The sequence below is a fragment of the Ictidomys tridecemlineatus genome (genome assembly GCF_052094955.1).
Source record: "Ictidomys tridecemlineatus isolate mIctTri1 chromosome 12 unlocalized genomic scaffold, mIctTri1.hap1 SUPER_12_unloc_4, whole genome shotgun sequence".
Lineage (NCBI taxonomy): Eukaryota > Metazoa > Chordata > Mammalia > Rodentia > Sciuridae > Ictidomys > Ictidomys tridecemlineatus.
Window position 1 is genome coordinate 375,635 of NW_027520962.1, and position 22,014 is coordinate 397,648.

Below are 22,014 nucleotides of genomic sequence, written 5' to 3' on the forward strand. Positions count from 1 at the left end.
AGTAGCTGGGATTCCAGGCCTGCACCAGCACACCTGGCCCAGCCACACTTTTTGATTTAGGGCAGCTGCCCTTCCAGGGATGCCTGGCAGCCACCTCCGTCCAGGACTGGCCTGCTCCTCCAGGACAGCTTTAAATGGGGTCAACTTTGGTGGAGAAAAGCAGATGAGGCCAAGCAGCTCTCTATTCCTCGTCCACCTGAGTCTCACTGGAGTTCTAGGTTATTATTGCTGCGGGAAGCTGCTCATGACACCCATTCTGTGAGGCTGGCTTCTGCTACTGGCCAGGGCCACCGTGTGGACAGCTGCAGGACTAGGGAGGGGCTTTACAGAAAACGGGCTGGCCTGGCATCAGTTTTGTTCTCCTCCTTCTCCTTTGCCTCCTGCCAGGAACTCGGTTTGCTCCTAGTTTCCAGGTGATGGTGACCACTCTGATCAGCGCTGGCCCACGATGATCACATTTGGTGGACTTGCCTTCATGCCCTCCTTTGCTATTCGATGTGAAATCACTCTAAGCCTCAAGGCATAGGAGTATTAGACTCCAGTAGGAAGAATAAGTCAGTGAGTGGTATGGGTCTCCAGCGGCCAGTCTTACAGAAAACCAAGTTTCTAGAAGCACTGGGCGCACTTCCTGGCTGCTATGTGGAATGCCAGCCGTCCATCGGGCTGACCCAGGCAATGTCTTCCTCATCCCTGGCCCAGGGGATATTCTTAGGCCCAGGGGGATATTCTTAGCCAGCAGAGGGCTCACAGGGACATGGGGTCCTTCCAGATCATGGCTCTGCCCCCGCCCCAGGCTGAGACCCTGTGTTCTGCTTGTGGAGGGAGCCCCGTACTTCTCTTTCTTTCTTTTTTTTTTTTTTGAGAGAGAGAGAGAATTTTTTAATACTTATTTTTTTAGTTTTCGGCAGACACATCTTTTATTTCAATTTTATGTGGTGCTGAGGATTGAACCCAGTGCCTCGCACATGCCAGGTGAGCACGCTACCGCTTGAGCCACATCCCCAGCCCCATCCTACTTCTCTTGTTTGGTGCTGGTGAGAACAAGGTCATAAGAGGCCATTTGGGACTGGGGGCCTCTTGTTTAGAGCTGTTGAGGGATCCTGAAGGGGTGCACACTGCAGAAGAAGGGCATTTGCTTTTCTTTTTCTGTCTAACGGCAGGTCTATTAGCCTAGGAGAATGGAAAGTCAGCTGTAGGTCCCCCATTCCCAGCTCTGGGATGCCGCTTCCCAGAGGCAGCCGTCAAAGCTCTTGTCGTTCTTCCTAAACCCTTCCACGTGTGCTGGTGTGTGGTGCACACCCCCAATTCATTGTCCCCAAAATAGAAGACTCTAGAACACCACTGACCAGTGGGTGGGCTTGCCTTTCGCCTTCACAGACCATGTGGTAAGGCCATCCTTGGGCATGCATCTTTGTGTCCTCACACGAGTGTGAGTGTTGGGTGCTCTTTTAGAGATGAGCAAAGGTAAATGGGTTCATGATTTGGATTGATAGTGACAACTTGCTTTCACAAACATGCTCTAGCATGGATTCCAAATGACATGTGTGATGTATGTTTCTCTGCTCAGAGATGGATTTATTCACTGTTTCCATTCTCCCTAGATCTGATAGATGAGAAAATAGCACCATGCGGTCTTGACATGCATTGCTTTAGTTGCTCATGAGACTGAGCATCTTTTCCATGTGATTTTGGCCATTTATGCATATTTCCAGTAACATCAGTGGTTCTATTTCTCTATTACCTTCACTTTTATTATTAGCGTTATTGTTTTTGGTACCAGCGATCCCAGGGGTGCTTAATAATGAAGTCACATCCTCAGCCTTTTCATATTTTATTTTGAGACGGGGTCTTGCTAAGTTGCTCAGGCCTCGCTAAATTGCTGAGACTGGCTTTGAACTTGGAATCCTCCTGCTTCAGCCTCCTGAGCTTCTGGGATTTTAGTCGTGTGCCCGCAGGCCCAGCTGGTACTTTTACTTTTGATATGATTTGTAGGACTCTTTGGCCTATTAAGGAGACAGGTCTGTGGTAATCTATGCATAAGACAATGACTTTTCCTTATCTGTCACTTTCCCCTCTCTCCACAGTCTTTTTTTGGGGGGAGGCGGTGTGCGGCTATACACAAGTTTAAATTGATTATATAGTCAGACTTGTTGATCTTTTTATAGTTTCTAGGTTTCACAGCATGCTTAGGAAGCCCTTTTCCTGCCCCACTTTCCACCCTGTTACCTTTATGGGTTGGTTTTTGTTTGTTTTGGTACCTTTGCAGTTAATTTTGGCGTAAAGAACAGGTAAAGATCCAACTTCAGTTCTCCTTCACTAGGGGACTAACCTCTGTTAGTGGGTATTTATCCCCCTGCTGCCTTGCCAGCAGCTTAGTTTCTGACTTGGTAAATGTCCTGGGAGGTCCAGGGGGGTCCACCTAGCTGTGCCTTAATCTCTCCACCAACTACCCAAGCTTCTCTGAGGGACCGGCCGAGCAGCGATCCCTTCCCACTCACTCCCCTAAGCTGCGTGGCTCTGGGCTGGAGAGGCCACAATCCTTGTGAACACTGCTGCCCTTCTGTGGGAACTTGGGTGCATCTAGCGCTCCATGCCCCTTGCTTCTGCGACTTTGGGTCACCCCTGGTGTCCGGCGCCTCCCACCCTAGGTGGTCTACTATGCGTTTGCTGTCATCAGGACGGAATTGTTCTGTGACAGAATCCGGTCCTTTGACCCAAGTTTCACTGATGCATTGGTGTGTGGCGACCTGCCCTTGTGGCATTGGCTGGGACAGGCACTGCAAGAACAGCTTCAGTGATCTGGCCGCTTCCTCCATGCTGCTGGAGGAGCTCATGGTGGTGAACCAGTGGCATGATTGCCTTTTTTGGGAGCTGGTGGTCTGGGCGCCTGACCCCGGGGCGGTGTGTCCTGCTTAGTGACCTTGGGGTACAGGAGGGCACCCTGAGCTCGGGCACCCGCAGTTTTCGAGCGCTGCTTCCTTAGCTGCCCGCTCATTGCAGGCGGCTTTGCTCTGGTGACACATCAGGTGGTGAAACTGTACTGCATCCTGTTCCATGTCGTGGTGGTCATCCTCATCATCAAGTTGAGTGTCCCCACAGGGTTTCCTGTGTTACAGCAGCTTAGCCTGCCATAGCCTAACTAACCCAGAGATGGGTTAGTCTGAACATTCCAGAATGAAACAAATGGGAGAGATACACGGACTTGAAGGACGGGAGAGGAGGACCAAGGACGCAGGCTCCTTGGATCAGTGCAGAGAAGGTTGCACGGAGGCTTTCCAGGTTTGCCGTGTCGAGTAACCATGCCTGGCTATCCAGCAGCTCTACTTTCGAGAGTCACAGGCCACCCTTGGGCTTTTCTTTAGGGAGAATGAATGTTAGGACCATTGCCTTAGATCAGATTAAAGCCAGCCAGGAAGGTGCTCAAGCAGGAGTCTCTGTATCCCCTGAGTAAAGAGTCTAGTTTCTTAGCTGGAACTCGAATGTGGAGCAGGGCTCAAGAATGACTAGGAAATACCTGGGCCCGAGAAAGGTCTCACTCTGGACCAGGAGCTGGGTCCAGCCAAGGTTTGCACACTCAGGAGGAGTTGGGGCTGAGACTCAGGTGAACGCACCCCAGCCAGCTCTGTCCTGCAGGGATACCTGCAGTGGAGTGAGCCAGAACTCTGTGCCCTCCCTGCACGGACCTGTCACTTTCCTCTCAGGTGCCCTCTGGACTCAGGGCTTCTTCCCTGGTGCTGATTAGCTACATAAAATCCAGACCACTGATTACAACTAAAGGAAGGTTTTTTGTTGTACCAGGCATATGTACAAAAAGCAAAACAATACCTACTAACTGAAATGATTAAAATAACTAGCTCTGTTGAGATTTGTCCCACCCTGGGGACAAGCCGTTGCTAGGAAATCAGATTGAGAAGTTTAATTTAAAGGAAGCCCTTGGATTAGATCACAGACCAGACAGGCAACAGCAGACACGCTGTTGGTGTCACATGGGGATGTTTCTGAGTGTGATCCAAGTTAAAGAGCCAGGAATAGAATATGGGCTGGCAATGACACTGGCCATGCCACCCAGGGCCTAAGGCCCCTGCAGCTGTCTCCCACAGATAAACACGTGCAGTTTCTAGCTGTTCAGTCTTGGTTTACTTTGAAAACAGCCATTTTCAAAAGGAACAAAATCCTGTCAATATGGCTTTATGGATTCCCAGTTGTTTAGACACTTCAAGAGGAAGTTTGGTATTGGTTTCCCTGCTGAGGTCTGACCCTGGATCATTTTCAGTTTCCAAGTTTGGTATGTGTATGTGTGTAACTGGTCATGTAGGTTACAATCTTTATTTTCAAAATATAATTGCATTTTGGGATCCCTAACCTAGCAATTTATCCTACAGATATAGTGGCACTCACACTCACTGTTTTGTAGTAAAAAACTGTGAAACCAACTAAGTGTCTCTAAATTGGAGATTGGTTAAATACATAACAACCCGTTCCAGCAGGGGAATGAGGTATAGCTGGGTCAATATAGATGGAAATGGGCAAAACTGTGAAGTAATGATATACTTCATATTTGCTTATAAAAAGAACAGATAGATACCCAGCACCTCAAAAGCATCTTACCTCAAGCCAGTATCATGAAGTGAATGGATATGCACTGAAAAAGCTGCCTTTAGAACAGGGGACAAGGATGTATGTGTCACCAGTGACCTCTTTCTCAAGGTATCATCAATGACAAGGGAAACCACAAACAAAAATTAGAACAATATAAAATAAGAATTGTTTTCATAAGGATGATTATTTGAAAACTTCAAAAGAATTAATTGAAAATCCTGTTTGTAGAAATCAGTAGGCTTCATATATTCAAATTACCAATTGGAAAAAATAGGGGGAAAATGATATGACTTAAATAGTAACCACAAAAGTTTAGTCCCAAATGCTCAAATTAGTACTAATTAAAAAAAAAAAAAAAGGAGCATTTTTGTGTTTTTCAGTTGAGTACAACATTTAAGACAAAGTCAAAAGCCATTTAAGACTATGAGTCTGAGTATAAAGCAAAACTTTTTAAAAACTTCTTCACAGCAGGAGAAATATTTACTAGTCCAGAGAGATGACACATTGGGACAAATATGTGTGCCTCATATACAAAGGACTCAGATAAACGAACAAGTGGAACGCAAAGTGGGTGGAGGACAGAGAACACAGAAGAGCACACATGTGCTATAACACATGTACATGCACTTGGTGTACCCATCAGAGAAATGCCAAGGAGAGTGCCAGCAGGGATGGTCTCTCGTCTGCCAACTGGCAAAGGCCAGAGCCCCATCTGTGCTGTCAGGGAAGGTGGGAAAAGGACATTCACAGTCTGGGGAAAACCCTGGGGGGCTACCAGCAAACACAGATTCAAAATTTTAAGTGCAGTCACCTTTGACCCAGCAATTTTGCTTCTAGGAATCCATACTACAGATATGCCACAATCAAATATCACACAGCCACTAAAAAGTATGAGGCCATTCTACAGTTACATTCCTGATCAGATATTAAGTGAAAAAAAGCAAAATGATGCTAGTTCTATTAAAAAAATGCAGTTTTTAGAACCAATTTTAGAGATTCACACATACAAAAAATGGGCCATGGTTGCCTCCGGAGTCAGGGACATGGGAGCTGAGAAGGGTGGGAGGAAGCAATTCCCCTGTGCTCCTGGATGGTGTCACCTCAGATTTGTTTTTCATGGTGCTAAGGACACAAAGGGAGGGTGGAGGAAGCCCAGCGGGGTTACAGGCCCTCCCAGGTCCTGGCTAGGAAAGGCTAAGTTGGTCCAGTGGTCTATACAGCTCATGAGAATTCTTTTCAAGATCTGAGATTTTTTTCCATTGATGGTACTTTGAAGTAATAGGATTAGAATGCATAATTCATAGATAGCAAACAAAAATGCACCATAAAGGACATGAATGTCTGTCTGCCAAGGGGGCCGGCAGGTCTGCCCCATAGGGCTTGCCACTTTGTCTATTCTGCTGGATAATTTAATAAAAATTAAGTCACATGGATGCATTTTGTGAACTTTATTTTTAACAAACACTTATATCAACAATACATCTGGAAGAACATCAGGTTCAAAGAAAGAGAATAGTATTTACAAAATGATTTCTGGGAAAGTGTCCACAATTAATTTTATTTTCTCAAACGCTTATATTCCAAGAGCAGCACAATGAGCCTGTTTCGCAGGGTCTTGATTTTGTTGGAATAGTGCTGTTGAAACAGACTCTTCAGCTTTTGCCTTAGCAAATCCAAAGGTGGAAGGTGATGGCAGTCTGGGATATTCAACATGGTGTGAAAAAACTCACCCCACACGTCCAGATGAGGAAGCCTGCAGAGAGAAAGTACCGGCCACGGATGCAACGCAGCCTGCTCTGGCCCTGACTGCCGCAGGTGGGTAGTGAAACAGAACTCTCACCTAAGAGCACTTGGCCATCAGGAGTGGACACATCCAATCTATCCCACATTAGAGAAATTAAAGTTCCAATTAATTGTCTCAACACACCTGGCTCCCAAAACAGGATTTAAGATAAGCAGTCTTAGCAATAACTCTTCAGTGAAAAAAAATCTATTTTAGTTTTTAAAGGAAATCTATCTGTGCTGGGTGTTGTGAGTGCATGGAACCCCAGGGGCTGGGAAGCCTAAAGCAAGAGGATCATGAGTTAGAGGGTGGTCTGGGTAACATAGTGCTACCTCTCCTCATTAAAAAAAAGATCCATTTGCTTTTGGCTCCTGTGTCTACCATACTGTCAGCATCTTGTGATCTGGACACGTAGTTCTAAGGAGCCCAACTGCACATGTGCCAGGACCAGGTGGACAGGCCGTCCTACTCAGGAGAGAGCTGACTGAAGAGCTCCGGCTACTCTAGTGGTTAAAGTCATCTAGAGGAGCTACAGAGCACAGAAAGATGGCAGCAGGGCCATGCAGAGGGCTGGCTTCAGGCTTTCCTTTACACAAGCGGCCAGAGGTGGAGACCTTCTAGATGACCATCTGGTCCTTCCATTATGAGCAAGAGGAAGCATAAAACACTTGTCAGATATAATGGCTCATTATGCAGAATAAGACATAACAGTTACCAAGTTTTCTCCAGGGACTGAACCTAAGCTTCACTATGTATGGCACAGGCATTTTATAAAATTACTGCCAATTTTCTTTTTCTGCTTTGGAAGTGAGTAGGGAAGGCCAGGGGAATCGCAGTTGAAATTATTCCCAGAAGGTATATATGCACAGAAGATTCCATTTGGCTGCGCACAGAAAATGAGTTCACTTTTCTGTATGTTTTAAATATATCTCAAAAAAGTTAAGAGAAGAAAGTGTAACTGGACAAGGAACAAGCATGTAACCAATACTTCCTACGCATTTCCTTGGCTTCTTACAGGAAAGATCTGAGGAAGGCAGGATGAGTATTATTTGCATCTCCACACACAAGAAAACAAGCAAGCACAGCCCTGAGGCTCTGGGACACCTGCCTGGGCGGGATGCCTGTCACCACCCAGGAGCTCCCAGGGGTTCTGTGAGCTACTGGCTAAGTGGGAAGCCCTGTGACCACTCCCTGCCCTGGTCCAGCCTTGTGCTGTGCTCACACTGCCTAAAGGATCCCCTTCTGCCAGATGGAACCTGTTACTGCCCTAGTTATTCTCTTCCCGCTGTAGCCCGATGTCGATACCTACCTTCTGAAAAGACCTTCAGGCTTCCAGACTCCTCCCTCGTTCTTCACCCTCATGTAGGTCCCCAGCAGAATGCAGTACACTCCAAAGTAATCCACCTGGCAAGAAAGTGAGGTCCCATGACTCATGGCGATGCACACGTGATCCCATCACCATATGCTAACATAGGCAGCAAGCTAAGTCACAGGAGTTTATCTTTGAAGAATTCTGGAAGTTGATTTCTGGTGGATGAGGATTCAAGCAGCAGGAATGTTGCTTCTCAGTGAGGTGAGCAAGAGGGATTTCACTAAAATTCAATGCCAGACAGTCCTAGTGACTAAGAGACTCAGAAATTCAGGTACACCGAACAGAGACAGCACTGGAGCTGAGCTGGTTGCAGCAGTGGTGATGGTTCACCAGATGGAGGGAGAACACAGAGAAATACAACAGGGAGGTGTGCTGTGAGAAAACCTGAAATCAGAAAAGCAGCCTGCACTGAGCTGATGCGGAGGTGATGGAAAGTGCTCTGTGTTTCTCAAACAGCCACGGGGAGCTGAGGCGGGGAGCCTTGAGCCTCCAGCGGCAGTTCCCGCTGCTGAACAGGGAGAGCAGTGCCAACACTGCCACGCTCTCAGGTGAGCGCCCACCTAGGGTCTAGGCCTAGGGTCTTCCTAGCAGAACGTGAGGGAAATGGACACCAGGATTGTACCCAGGGGGATCCACATCAGAAAAGCGAAGGAGAGCTGAACTCATCTTCTCTGTGCATCTGGTGCTCACATGACCAGCTGAGGAGGGTCGGGACTCAGAATGGATGTATGTGAAGACGCCTAGGGATTAAGCCTGGGCAGGCACGTTCACGGGCGAGAGAGAGAGAGAGAGAGAGAGAGAGAGAGAGAGAGAGAGAGAGAGAGAGAGAGAGAATGTGTGTGTGGGGGGGTCTGTATGTGGGGTGTGTGTGTGTGAAGGAGGGGTGGCTCCCCTTCCTCAAGAGTAGGATTTTTGTGAGGCTCCTGAGATTCAGATCCCTTGACAGAGCTGGGCAACTGCCATGCATTAGCAAATACTACCAAACAAAGTCCCCGAGGCCCTGTTAGATCTAGGCCACTGGGCCCCTCATAGAACTCTGCGGCAGCACCCCTGGAGTGCCGGGCCTGTGCAGACAGACTCCAGCTGGGGAGAAGGGAGCTGAGAACGGCTTCAGCCAGCTTTAGTCTAGGCCACTCCAACCAGCCACTCAGGAGCAACACCAAAAGTATAAGGATTTAACAATCCCAGGTGCTGCTGGCCCCCTGTGTCATAGCCCAAGAAGAAACAAACACGGGTGGGCACAGCAGTGACCACACATTCTTGTTGACTATTTTGATCACCTCAGTGGAGATGATTCCTTCTTCTTCTTCTTCTTTTTTTTTTTTTAATTAAGAATCTTTTCTCTTTTTGGGGAGTTCTTGATGTGAGAGAGTTCTGATTGGTTCATGGACATACACACATATTTCTTTCTTTCTGTTTTCTTCTCATTTTTAGCATGTTTTTAATGTTATTTTTCCTTGCCTTTTGAGGATTAGGGCTTGGGGTTCGTATATTTTGGTTTTGTTTTCTTTTCATTGGTTTCTTTCTCTCTTCTGCTGACAGTCAAATTCTCTTGTTTTCTTTCTCTTCCTTCCTTAAAACCATCACCTGCTACATCTCATCTTCTTCCTATGTTCACTTTTTTGAATTATAAACACTTTGACCTTCCTATCATGTTTTCTTTTCTCTTAATTAACTGTATTTTACCAAATTTAGCACTAATTGGTTATATAACTCCTTTCCCACCATTAATGCTGTTGTAATGATTACTGCTGTGGATGACATAATTGGCACCTGTTGTTTGCTTTATTGCCAGATATAGTTCATGGCTACTTATTTGTTTGGCAATAGACCACACCATTGTTTTTTGTGGTAATTGACATTAAATGTCATAGTAGATATTTATTTTAACAGAAACAGATATCTACTTTAATGCTGTCTGTTGTTTGCATCAGTTGTTACTATTGTTTGTTTTACCCTATTCTGAGAGATGCTGGGAATCTACAAGGCACTACAAGTTCACAGGGTGGAGATTCTGCTGCTGAACTCAACTCGGCGACAAGACAGCACATCTTGCTCCATGCACATGACAAACATCAGCTATACTTTAACACAAAGAATAGAAGATATAAAAACTCAAACTAATGATCAGGCTCCGAATAGAAATGGCTAGGGGTTGTCCTTCAGGTCCCACTACAGACATCCACTGTTATACCAAAAAAGAGAATTAACACAGAGTCTGTGGATACCACATCTACAAGGGTGTCTCAGTCTAGATAACTTGAGGACACTTTGGCAAGTAAAGACTAAGCCCTAAAAAGGCCTACATGTAAGAGTGGCAGAGAAATCCACCCCAACAGATGTAAAAAACCCAACTTAGGAATACAAGAAAAATGAAGAAAACAAGATAACATGATACATCCTAAAGTTCATAATTCACCAGCAACTTACTCCAAAAATACTGAAGTGGATGAAATATCAGATAAAGAATTCAAAAGAATGATTATAAAAATGACCAATGACTTCCAAGAGAACACAGAAAAAACAGAATGAATTAAGGAAATCAGTACAGGATATGAATGAGAAATTCAACAAAGAGAGATAATAAAAAAGAATTAAACAGAAATCTTAGAAATAAAGACATAATAAATCAAATAAACTGTCCAGCTAAAAATCTCTCTAACAGAGTAGAAAATTCTAAGGATAGACTCTTAGAGCTGGAAGACAAAGTGGCTAGTCTTGAACATTCAGATAGTGTTAAAGAAAATACATACTGACATTCAGAATAGACAACATTAAGAGACCAAATTTAAGAATCACTGGAATTGAAGAGGGTTGTGAGAATCAGGCTAATAGGATGGATAATCTTTTCAGGGAAATCATTATATTATTATTAATATAATAATTTGGAAATTATTATAACAGAAAAATTTCCAAACCTTGAGAATGAGATGGACATCCAGATATAGGAGGCATTCAGAACCCAAATAGACATGACTGAAAAAGAACCTATCCATGCCATAATATAATTAAAATGACTAACACAGAGAACAAGGATAAAATTGTAAAAGTCTCAAGAAAAAAAAAAATCAGGTCACATTTAGAGGTAAGCCAATCAGAATCACTTCTAATTTTTTAACGAACTCTAAAAGCCATAAGGTCTTGGAATGATGTGGTCTAAGTTCTGAAAGAAATTAAATGTCAACAAGATTGCTAGAACCAGCAATACTATCCCTCAAAATTGAAAGAGAAATGAAAACCTTCCAAGATAAGCAGAAACTAGAAGAATTCAATACTACTAAACCGGTAATACAAATACTCCACAGAATAACCAAACCCCAGAGCTCACAATTAAACAAATCTCATTGGAAGGGTAGCTCTAAGCAAATGAGAAACAGGATCAAATTAAACATTATAAACAAATCAAAATGGCAGGAATTAATAAACATCTCTTTATAATAATATTGAATGTAAATGGTTTTAACTCTTCAATTAAAAGACATAGCTGGTCTCCCATCCAAGTACTAACCAGGCCCGACCCTGCTTAGCTTCCGAGATCAGACGAGATCGGGCGCGTTCAGGGTAGAGGATAGGAAAGGTAGCAGAATACATCAGTCACTAGTATGGCATTATGTAAAAATGTGAATGTGTAACCTATGTGATTCTGCAATCTGTATTTGGGGTAAAAATGGGAGTTCATAACTCACTTGAAACTATTGTTCGAAGTATGATATGTCAAGAGCTTTGTAATGTTGTAAACAACCAATAAAAAAAAAAAAGACATAGCTGGCAGAATGAATTAAAAAGCAAGACTCAATTATATGTTGTTTGGAAGAGACACACCTTATAGGCAAAGACAGGCTGAAAGTAAACAACGAAATTGATATACCATGTGCATGGAGCCTGAAAATAAATAGGAGTAGCTACTCTATATCTGACAAAGCAGACTTCAAACCAAAATTAATCAGAAGAGACAAAGAAGGTTCATATTGGTAAAGGGACAATTCATCAAGAAGATATAACAGTAACAAATATTTATGCTCCAAATTGGGTGCAACTAATTACATAAAGAGATACTACTCAAAGCCTTAGTAAGACCCCAGTACAGTAACACTGGGTGATCTCAACACAATTCTCTCACCATTAGATAGGTCATCAAGACATAGACTCAGTATAGACTCTTAGGACCTGAAAGATTATAAATCAAATGGACTGAACAGAGATCTATAGAGTATTTCATCCAACATCAGATGAATATTTTTGACCATGGTTCATGGAACCTCCTCCAAAGTAGATCATATTTTAGGTCACAAAGCACCTCTTAGAAAATACCAAAAAAAAAAAAATAAAAATTCTTAAATAAGAATAGTGATAAAACAACAACCTGTGGAATACTATGAAGGCAGTTCTAAGAGAAAAATTTAAAACCAGCCTAATGATATATCTTAAAGCCCTTGAAAAATAAGAATGAACCAATTCCAAAATGTGTAGGAGAAAACAATTAAAATCAGAGCCAAATCAATTAACTTGAGAATTAAAAAAAAAAAAATTAGAAAGGATCCATGAAACAAAAACTTGGTCCTTTGAAAAGATAAACAAAATTGATAAGCCCTTAGCCAAATGAACCAAAAGAAAAAAGAGAGAGGACACAAATTCACAAAATTAAAGATAAAAAAAGAGAAATCACCACACATGTCAAGAAATCCAGTGGATCATTAGGGACTATTTTGAAAACTTCTTCTACTCCAATAAATTGTAAAACCTAGAAGAAATGGATACATTTCTAGACAAATATGATCTGCTAAAACTGAATCAAGAGAATATAGAAAACCTAAACCCGCCAATAACTTGTGATGACAAAGAGCAGTAATAAAGTCTTTCAACAAATAAAAGTCCAGGACCAGACAGATTCTCAGCTCAATTCTACCAGACCTTTAAAGAACTAATGCCAATGCTCCTCAAATTATTCTATGAAACAGAAAGGGACAGAACGTTTCCAAATTCATTCTATAAAGCCAGTATCACATTCATACCAAAATCAGATAAAGACACATCAAGGAAAGAAAAGTGCTAATCCTTCCATGGGGAGTCCGTGGCTACTCTCTGAATATACTGTAAGACCTTTGGATGGCTGAAAAGAACAGACTGAACTCTCCCCTTCCCCTGCACTCCAGGAGATGCCAGAACAGCATGTGGTCTGATATACTAGACCTGACTCCCGACCTTTCCCCTCTATCATGGGCTTCTGGAAGCCACAGTCCTCACTTGGTAACCAGGTATCTGATTTTATTAATCCAGGTTCAAAACTTTACATTTATCCTATTAAGTATTCTTTATATTTGTCATCTGTATCCTAATTTGGTGAAATTTCTGAAGCCTTTTAGGATAATAATGATCCATTTCTAACACTGTTTGAATCAGGTCCTGCACCTGAGTTTCTGTGCCACTCTCACTGTCAGAACCACCTGCCCACTTGCAAGACATGCGGCTGATTCCCCTGGGGGCAGTGGGGTGGGTCTCTCTATTAACCATGGCCATAAAGAAAACCATTTGCTCTGTTTTTATCTCCCAATCCAAGCTGGCTCCATGTGGCAGACTTTCGTTCTGAAGGGTTCACAGATCATTAAATACCTTTCCTAGGGTCAAACTCAGAACATATCTGCTTTCCTTCTTGTGAATAATAAGAAAAGTGTACTCTTCAGGAACAGAGTTTCATCCCTCCCTTCCCCTGAGCCTTAAGTCCCATCTCTCCTTTACTACCTTCTCTCTCTTTGAATGCTACAGAGTCAACCCAGGACCTCATGCTTACTGGGCAAGTGCCCTACTTCTAAGCCACGTTCCTGGCCCCCATCTCTTCTTCAACTGTGTCCAAGAGACCAGTTCAAACTAACGAGATTCCAAATTCATTGGAAAATATGGTAGGTACAACAGAGGAAAATTTTCCAAACCTCTTACTTTAGGTCCGTACCTGGTAGTTCCATGGTTTGTTACTGAGCATCTCAGTACACTGGAAGCCAGATGTTTGACATTTTGCTGTAAAGGCAGTTCCTTTTGGAAAAAGTTTTATATCTATACTCTGACCCAGGTCAACAAGTGCCAAACCAGTAGACAAATCGCCATCTTCATCGTTCTGTTCCAAAAACCTAGATTAAATACAATTCAGGACAGAAAATGAGCACAAATGACAAAGGGCTGCTAGATGTTCAGGAAAGAACCCTGTTCAGAGGTCCACACTTGCCTGTTTCCCAGTATGAAATTGTCTGGCTTAATGTCTCCGTGAATGATCTCACAGCTGTGGACGTGTTCAATCATGTAGAGCATCCTGATAGCGAAAGAGATGACGAGAGCCTGGGGCATCACTTTTTTGGGGGTATTTTTGTAGAGGTTAATGGCATTCTAGAAACAATGCAAATGGTATCCTGAGTTGGATGAGGATTAATGAAATTTCAAGTCAAGGACTTTGCCCCTGTTTAGCACCCCAACTAAAGCTCTAACCAGAAAATATATGGGTAAGGCAAAAACCAGAAATGCACTTAAATTCATATCCATATTATAAAAACAGAACACTTACTAATAGTGTCCCATAGCTGTAGAGATCTCCTACCAAGATGCTCCCATTCTGGAATAAGTGGGCAGAATAGAATTTGATAAACATGTGGTGCACAGCTGGCTTTAGTCTCTCCATCAGCTGGGTAGCAATGTAGAATTCCCAGAGGTTGGCAGACTTCTGGACCTACAAGCAAAACCAGGTATGTGTTATTTATATCCAGAGTCACATTCTGGAAAATAGTATCCTAATAAGGGACATGAGAAAGCAATGACATTATGATTTGTTCTGCAGAAAGCAATTCCAGATCCTCATAGTATTGTTGTATTTCTTAATTGCTCAATAAAAACATCACTGTCTTAAAGAAAAAAAAAAAAAAAAGAGGCTGAAAATCATTTCTCTACAGTTCAAAAATGTATTTGCACCATTTACCTTTAAGACACATTTCTGTTTATTTTTGGTCTCATTCACATCTCCCTGGGTAGCTTCATAGACTTGGGCGAAGGCCCCTTCTCCAACAAGGTGATTGACGTAGACCAGTGAAGAACCTGGGAAGAGATAAATGTGTCAAAATGACAAAAGGGCTCAAAATATTAAGGACTTTATCCAAATGAAGAATTTGTAAAATTTTCTTTGTACTTGAATTGCTTTCATAAATAAAAATGGCCACAGTTGCTTGGGAAATGTTTTACAGGCTCAGATGAAAGGAAGTAAATACCTGCAACAAGAGCCCCCTTACCAAGTTCAGGGCAGCCTGTGGGGGTCACTAAGGTGCGTGGGTTTGGGCACTTAGTGCCTCCCCATCAAGGTTCTCGCATTTTAAAATGAGCAGTACCTGTGCTGCCCATCTTGCAGGCAGATGACAGGAGAAATCCTCCCTGAAGTGATACATAAAGCTTTTTGAAATAAACACGTTTTACAATAGGATAAAAATAAAAAAGACATCTTGACCAGGCTCCAATAGCTGGTGCTGCTCTCCAGGCTTTGCAACGCTGCTCAAGGGTGACAAGAAGAATAGAGATGCCGGAAGGTCAGTGAAGAAAGGCAAGGGCCCAGTGAACAAATCTGGGGCAACGCTGAAAAGAAGTGGTCCGAAGGCAAAGATCAGGGCAAGCTCAACATCTAGTCTTGTCTGACAAAGCTACTTATGACAAACTCTGTAAGGACGTTCCCAACTCCGAGCTTCTAAGCACAGCTGGGGTCTTCCAGGGATAAGGACTTGTGGTTCCTTGGCCAGGGCAGCCCTTCAGGAGCTCCTCAGTAAAGGACTTTTCAAACTGGTGTCAAAGCACAGAGCTCAAGTAATTTACACCAGAAATACTGAGATGGAGATGCCCCTGTTGCTGTACAGATGCACTAGCAGGTCCAAGCAACTGTGCATTTGGAAAAATAAAACTTTATTAAAACAAAACAAAAAAATTAAAATAAAAAGGACAAAATAAAACTATAGCAACATTTGTAATAGACAATTTAAAAAACTTAATTCAACTTTTAATTTTACATAGTTTTTGATTGATAGAAAAGTGGCCAAGAAAGCAGAGTTTCTGCATCCCCTAGCCCACATGGCTCTTATGTCACAGACAAGGAACCAACCGAGGAGTGCTGCTGCTGACTGAAATCCACACTCCCAGACTCACTAGTTTTTCTGTGTTTCAGGATACATTATATTTAGTCATTCTATCTCCATGGCTACTCCTAGCCTGTGACATGTCTCAGACTTTTCTTGTCTTTTTTTTTTTTTTAACTGACCTTGATAGTTCCAAAGAGTACTAGTCAGATGTCCTTCAAATTGGGCTTGTTTATATTTTCCTTGTGGTTACACTGGGGTTATTGATTTTGGAGAAAAAGACCATGGTGATGTTGCATTTGATTCTTAAAAATTCTAAAAATAATCCTCCCATTCAAAATCAAATATATATTTAAAAAAAAAAAAAAAGATCTGTGATTTCCAGTCTAGCACATAAGCAGCTTGAAAGCTGTCACTCCACTTTTATGGCAAGAAAGTAACTGGACAACTGAAATTCAACAGCTCTTCTTGAACTATTAAAAAACTGAGATCAGAGGGAAAACTGCTGCACCCAAAGTGGGGAGATGGAGAGGAAGACATAGAGATTCACAGCAGACACCACGCTGGAATTAGCAATGGGAAGGACAGTACCCCTCAGATTATCTAAGAAGATGACTCTCGGTTGTTTGGTGCACGCCTGCAATCTCAGCGACTAAGGAGGCAACTTAGTGAGACCCTGTCTCAAAATAAAAAATTAAAAGGACTGGGATGTGCTCAGTGATAAAATGCCCCTGAGTTTAATCCTTAGTATAAAAAGAAAGTCTCTAGGGAACCTTAAAGGCAACAGGGAAGACAACACAGCTTAACTTCTAGCCAGATAAAGGTTACACCAAAGCCTAACTATCTCAGTTCCACTTACACAGTCCATCAGGTCTGGCCAGCAACAAAATTGACAAGGCATATTAAAAGACAAAACACAGCTTGAGGAGGCAGAGCAAGCACTGGAAATGGGCAGAGATTTCAGCATTATCAGACCAGGATAGTTTTTAAAATTGTTATGAATGTGCTAAGGATTCTAACAGAAAAAGGAGACAATTTTCAAGAACAAATAGGTCAAATAAGCAGAAAGAAGCAAAAAGAAATGCTAGAAATAAAAAACCCACTCTGTGCCAGAAACCAAGAATGTCTTTTAGTAGACTGTACACGGCCAGGGAAAGAATCAGTGAGCTCCAGGACACCCTAAGAGGAAAACTGAAATGTAAATTGAAAAGAAAAAAGTGTGAGTTTTCAAAAATTCAAGACCAACACCAAACCACAGATCCTGGAATCTTAGAGAATACCAGGCAGGACAGATAGAAAAACCTACACCTAGGCACATCACAAAGAAAATGCAGAAAATCAAAGACAAAGAAAAATTTGAAAAATGCTACAAAATAGAAATAGCTATAAAAAGAGCTTACTTCCGGAAGAACAAGGATAAGTACATCAGATTTCTCCTTAGAAACCACACAAGCAAGAGTGTGCAGTACAACATTTAAAGGGCTGAAAGAGAAAAACCAACAGCTAGAATGCTCTACTTCATGAAACTATCCTTCAAAAGTGAAGGTTAAAGACTTTCTTACACAAAAATGGAGGGAATCTGTCACTGGTAAACGTGCACTGAAGGAAGATAATATAGGCCAGAAACTTAGACTCAAAGAGTGTTAAGTAAAATACTTGATGTTTCTTATTCTAAATTATCTAACAAAAACCCATTTGTTCAAAACAATAGTGTCCACCTAGTGGTGGCATACCAGTGGATAAGTGAAACCAATGGCAGCAATGACAGAAGAGGTGGGCAGGAGGGAGGGAATGACACTCCTGTCGCATGGTGTGGGCCCTGCTGTGAGGGGGTGACGTGCTATCGGAAAGTGGACTTGGACTGGCTCTGAGTGTATATATACTGCACACTCTGCAGAATCCACTTGCAAATGTGACAAAGATAATATTATTGATATGCTGAGAGAGGAGACGCAACAGAATATGAAATAATTCAAAGCCAAAGAAGGCAGAGAGTGGGGGAAAAAAACCCACAAAGAACAAGTGTAATGACTACAAAACTAACAAATGAAATATGAGTCCAGCTATATCAATAATCACTCAGAACACCAATGATCTTCACCCACCAATGAAAACACACACATTGAAAGTATAATGACAAATGCAGATTAACAGTTAATAAGATATAGGATGCTAACAGTTATCTCAAGAAAACAGAAATAGCTGTATTAATTCCATACAGCAGATTTCAGATCAAGGAAAATTAACAGGCATAAAAGGGGCATTACAGAATGAAAAAGGGGTTAATTCTACAACAGGACATGCTGTGTATACATCTAATGAAAAGAATGTGAAAATATATGAGGCATGCATTGATAGAAATGCAAGCAAAATGGGTGACTTCACTATTACACTTGGAGATTCCTATATCCTTCCATCAGAAATGGACCATTAAGGGGCTCAGGATGTGGCTCAACTGGTAGAGGGCTCGCCTGGCATGCGTGAGGCACTGGGTTCAATCCTCAGCACCACATAAAAATTAAAAAATAAATATATTGTGTAAAATATAAATATATTGTCCACCTAAAACTAAAAAATAAACATTAAAAAAAAGAGAAATGGACCATTAAACAGAAAATTGGATCTGAATGACATTTACAGAATATATGACATTCTCACACTGACTTGGAACATTCACCAAGACAGACCACATTGTGTGCTGTAATATACACCCTCACAAATTTAAAATAATAGAAATCATATAATGTCTGCTCTCAGACCACAGTGGAATTAAACTGGGGATCCATTAACGCAGACAGCTGGAAAGCCCCTACATCTTGGGAGATTAAACACACTTCTGAATAACACATGGATTGAAGAAGTCTCATGAAGGACTTAGAAAAGAAGAAAGAGTATATAACTAAAAATAACACATTTTAAAAAAGAATTGTTTACAAAAAAGTAAAAATAAAAATAACAAAAAGAAAAGATATAAAATTAATGATTTAAGGTTCCACCTTAGGAACTTAAGAAAAAAGAACTAATTAAATGTTAACAAAAGAAAATATTATGAAAGAAATCAATAGAGAAAAATAAGAAAACCCCCAAAATTGTGTTTTTGAGAAGATTAATAAAATTGATAAACATCAAGTCAGGTAAGCTAAGAAAAAAAAAAGACACAAATAATGAGAAATGAAAGGCTCATGGACGCTAAAGACATAATAAGAGAGTATTCAGAATATAATGTTCACAAATGAGAAAAACTTAGATGAAATGAACCAATTCCTTGAAAGACAAAATCTATCAAAGCTCATAAAGAGAACTAGATAATTGGAATAGTTCTGCATCTATTAAGGAAATTGCATTAATAACTAATAACCTTCTAAAGCCAAAAGCACCAGGTTCAGATGCACTCACTGACAGATTCTATCAAATCTGTAAGGAAGAAATTATAGAAATTCTCTATAATCTCTACCAGAAAATAATGGTAGAGTATACTTCCTCATTCATTCTATAAGGTCAGCATTTCCAGGTTACCAAAACCAGATGGAGATATTATAAGAAACACTAAAGACAAATACTTCTCATGAATGTAAAAATCTTAACAAAACATTAGCAAGTAAAATCCAACAATGTATACAGTAAGTTATATACCACGACTGTCTTAGTCTGATTTCTGCTGCTATAACAGAATATTATGAACTGGATAAATTATAAAAAAAGAGATTTATTTGGCTCATAGTTCCAAAAGCTGACAAGTCCAAGATTGAGGGGCTAGAACTGGGGAGGATCTTCATGGTCCATCCTAAGATGGTAGGAGCATCACATGGTGAGGGTGAGGCGGGAGATGGCCTGCCAGAACCCCCAATACAACTAACCCACCCAGCAACAATGGCCTCACTTCAATCGTAAGGGTATGCCTTCATGGCTTAATCAACTCTTAAAGATCCCACCTCTTAAACTGTGACAATGGCAATTAAATTTAAACATGACATCTGAAGGGGACATTCAAACCATAGCAATAATCCAAGAAACAAGGATAGTTTAACATCTGAAAATCAGTTAACCTGACCCATCATACCAACAGGCTAAGAATAATCACATAATATAATCACATGATCATATTAACATATGCAGGAAAAACATTTGATAAAATCCAACATCCGTTCATAACAATTCTGAGCAAACTAGCAACAGAGAAACTTCAACTTGATAAAGAACATGTACAAAACCTATAGCCAGCATCAGACCTGATGGTGATACACTACATAGATGCAGCCCCAAGGTCAGGAATGAGGTGAGGATGTCTCTTATCATTTCTATTCAGCACTGTACTAGAATTCCCACCTAGTGCAATAAGACATTTATTTATTTAATTTTTTTTTTTTAAAAAGAAAGAGTGTGAAAGTGAGAGACAGAGAGAGAATTTTTAATATTTATTTATTTATTTTAGTTTTTCGGTGGACACAACATCTTTGTTTGTATGTGGTGTTGAGGATTGAACCCGGGTCGCACGCATGCCAGGTGAGCACGCTACCGCTTGAGCCACATCCCCAGCCCAGCAATAAGACATTTAAAAAAAATAAGTATACATATTGGAAAAGGAAGAAATAAAACTATCTTTCTTTATAGATGACAGGACTATCTAAAGAATCAACAGTAACAAAATCTCCTGGAACTATTAGTGGATACAGAAAGCTTATAGGACACAAAGCATATATATAAAATACAATTACTTCCCTATGTTCCTGAAATACACAATTAGAATGAGAAATTAAAAAACAAAGAATACTTAGGTAATAATATATATTATGTAACAGATCTATATGAGAAAACCTAAACTCTGATGAAAGATCAAAGGAAATTTAATTGGAGAGATTTCCATGTACAGGGATAAGATTCAATTTTGTCAAGATGTCATCTCTTCCCAACTTGACTAAATGCAATCTCAATAAAAATCTAGAAGTTATTTTGTGAACACCAACAAACTGATTCTAAAGTTTATATGGAAAGGCAAAAGACCCAGAAAGTCAACACAATATTGAGATGGAAGAAGGAAGAAAAGGGCTGACTTCATCCCACTCTGAGACTGACCATAACCCTGTGGTGCTGGCAAGAGACAAGCAAACCCATGGGAAAGAGCTGAGTCCAGAACAGAACCACACAGACTTAGAACTGCTCTTGGGCAAAGGATCAAACATGAGAAACAGTCTCTTCAGTAAGTGGTGCCAAGCATTCAGACATGCACAAGTGACAATGAACCTAGACACAAACCTTATACCTTGCACAAAGGTTAACTCAAAATGGAGCATAGACCGAAACGGAAAAAATAAAACTATAAAACTTCTAGAAAAGAATACAGAAGACTACTGGTGCAATGAGTTTTTCGATGTAACACCAAAAGCATGACCTGTAGGGAAAAAAAAAACCTGATAAACTGGACTTCATTAATATTAAAACTTCTGTGCTTTAAAAGACACAATTTAAAAAAAAAAAATAGAAAGACAAACCAGACTGGGAGAAAATCTTTGCAAAACAAGTATCTAATAAAGAACTGCTATCTAAACTATTTGAGAAATTCTTGATATTTAACAATATGACAATTAAAAAATGGGCAAAAGATCTGAACACATAGCTCATTAAAAGTATGCAGACAGCAAGTAAACACATGAAAAAATGTTCACTCTCACTAGTGAACATCACTGTTGTCACCCTGAAATAGTGATACTATTGCACACCTACCAGAAGGGTAAAAACAACAGCAAAAGCCGCGAGGGTGTAGCAGGGAGTTCTTGCTCACTGCTGATAAAGACACAGATGGTATGGCCACACTAGCAGAGCTTGGCACTTTCTCATATAAGCAAACACTCAGCCCTCTGTATATGAGGATCCAAATCTATAAACTTTTTTTTTTTTAAAGAGAGAGAGAGAGAGAATTTTTTTAATATTTATTTTTTTAGTTTTCGGCAGACACAACATCTTTGTTTATATGCGGTGCTGAGGATTGAACCCAGGCCGCAGGCATGCCAGGCGAGCGCGCTACCGCTTGAGCCACATCCCCAGCCCCCAAATCTATAAACTTAACCAACTATAGATTGAATATGTACAAATATTTTTAAATCATTATTCCTTAAATAATAGAGCATACCAACTACTGACTCTGTACAAAGTATTGTAAGTAATCTCAA

At 41.1% G+C, this 22,014-nt stretch overlaps 1 pseudogene across 1 annotated transcript in view; it reads right to left on the reverse strand.

The window, feature by feature from the left end:
- Nucleotides 1-6,032: 6,032 nt before the first annotated feature.
- LOC144372318 (mitotic checkpoint serine/threonine-protein kinase BUB1-like) overlaps nucleotides 6,033-22,014 on the reverse strand; it is a 41,742-nt pseudogene continuing 25,760 nt past the window's right edge. The window contains exons 14-19 of the transcript XR_013432330.1: nucleotides 14,713-14,828; nucleotides 14,305-14,466; nucleotides 13,972-14,129; nucleotides 13,702-13,876; nucleotides 7,692-7,786; nucleotides 6,033-6,352 (exon numbers count right to left, since the gene is read on the reverse strand). The product of XR_013432330.1 is annotated as a mitotic checkpoint serine/threonine-protein kinase BUB1-like (transcript). The remainder of the gene's footprint in view (nucleotides 6,353-7,691; nucleotides 7,787-13,701; nucleotides 13,877-13,971; nucleotides 14,130-14,304; nucleotides 14,467-14,712; nucleotides 14,829-22,014) is intronic.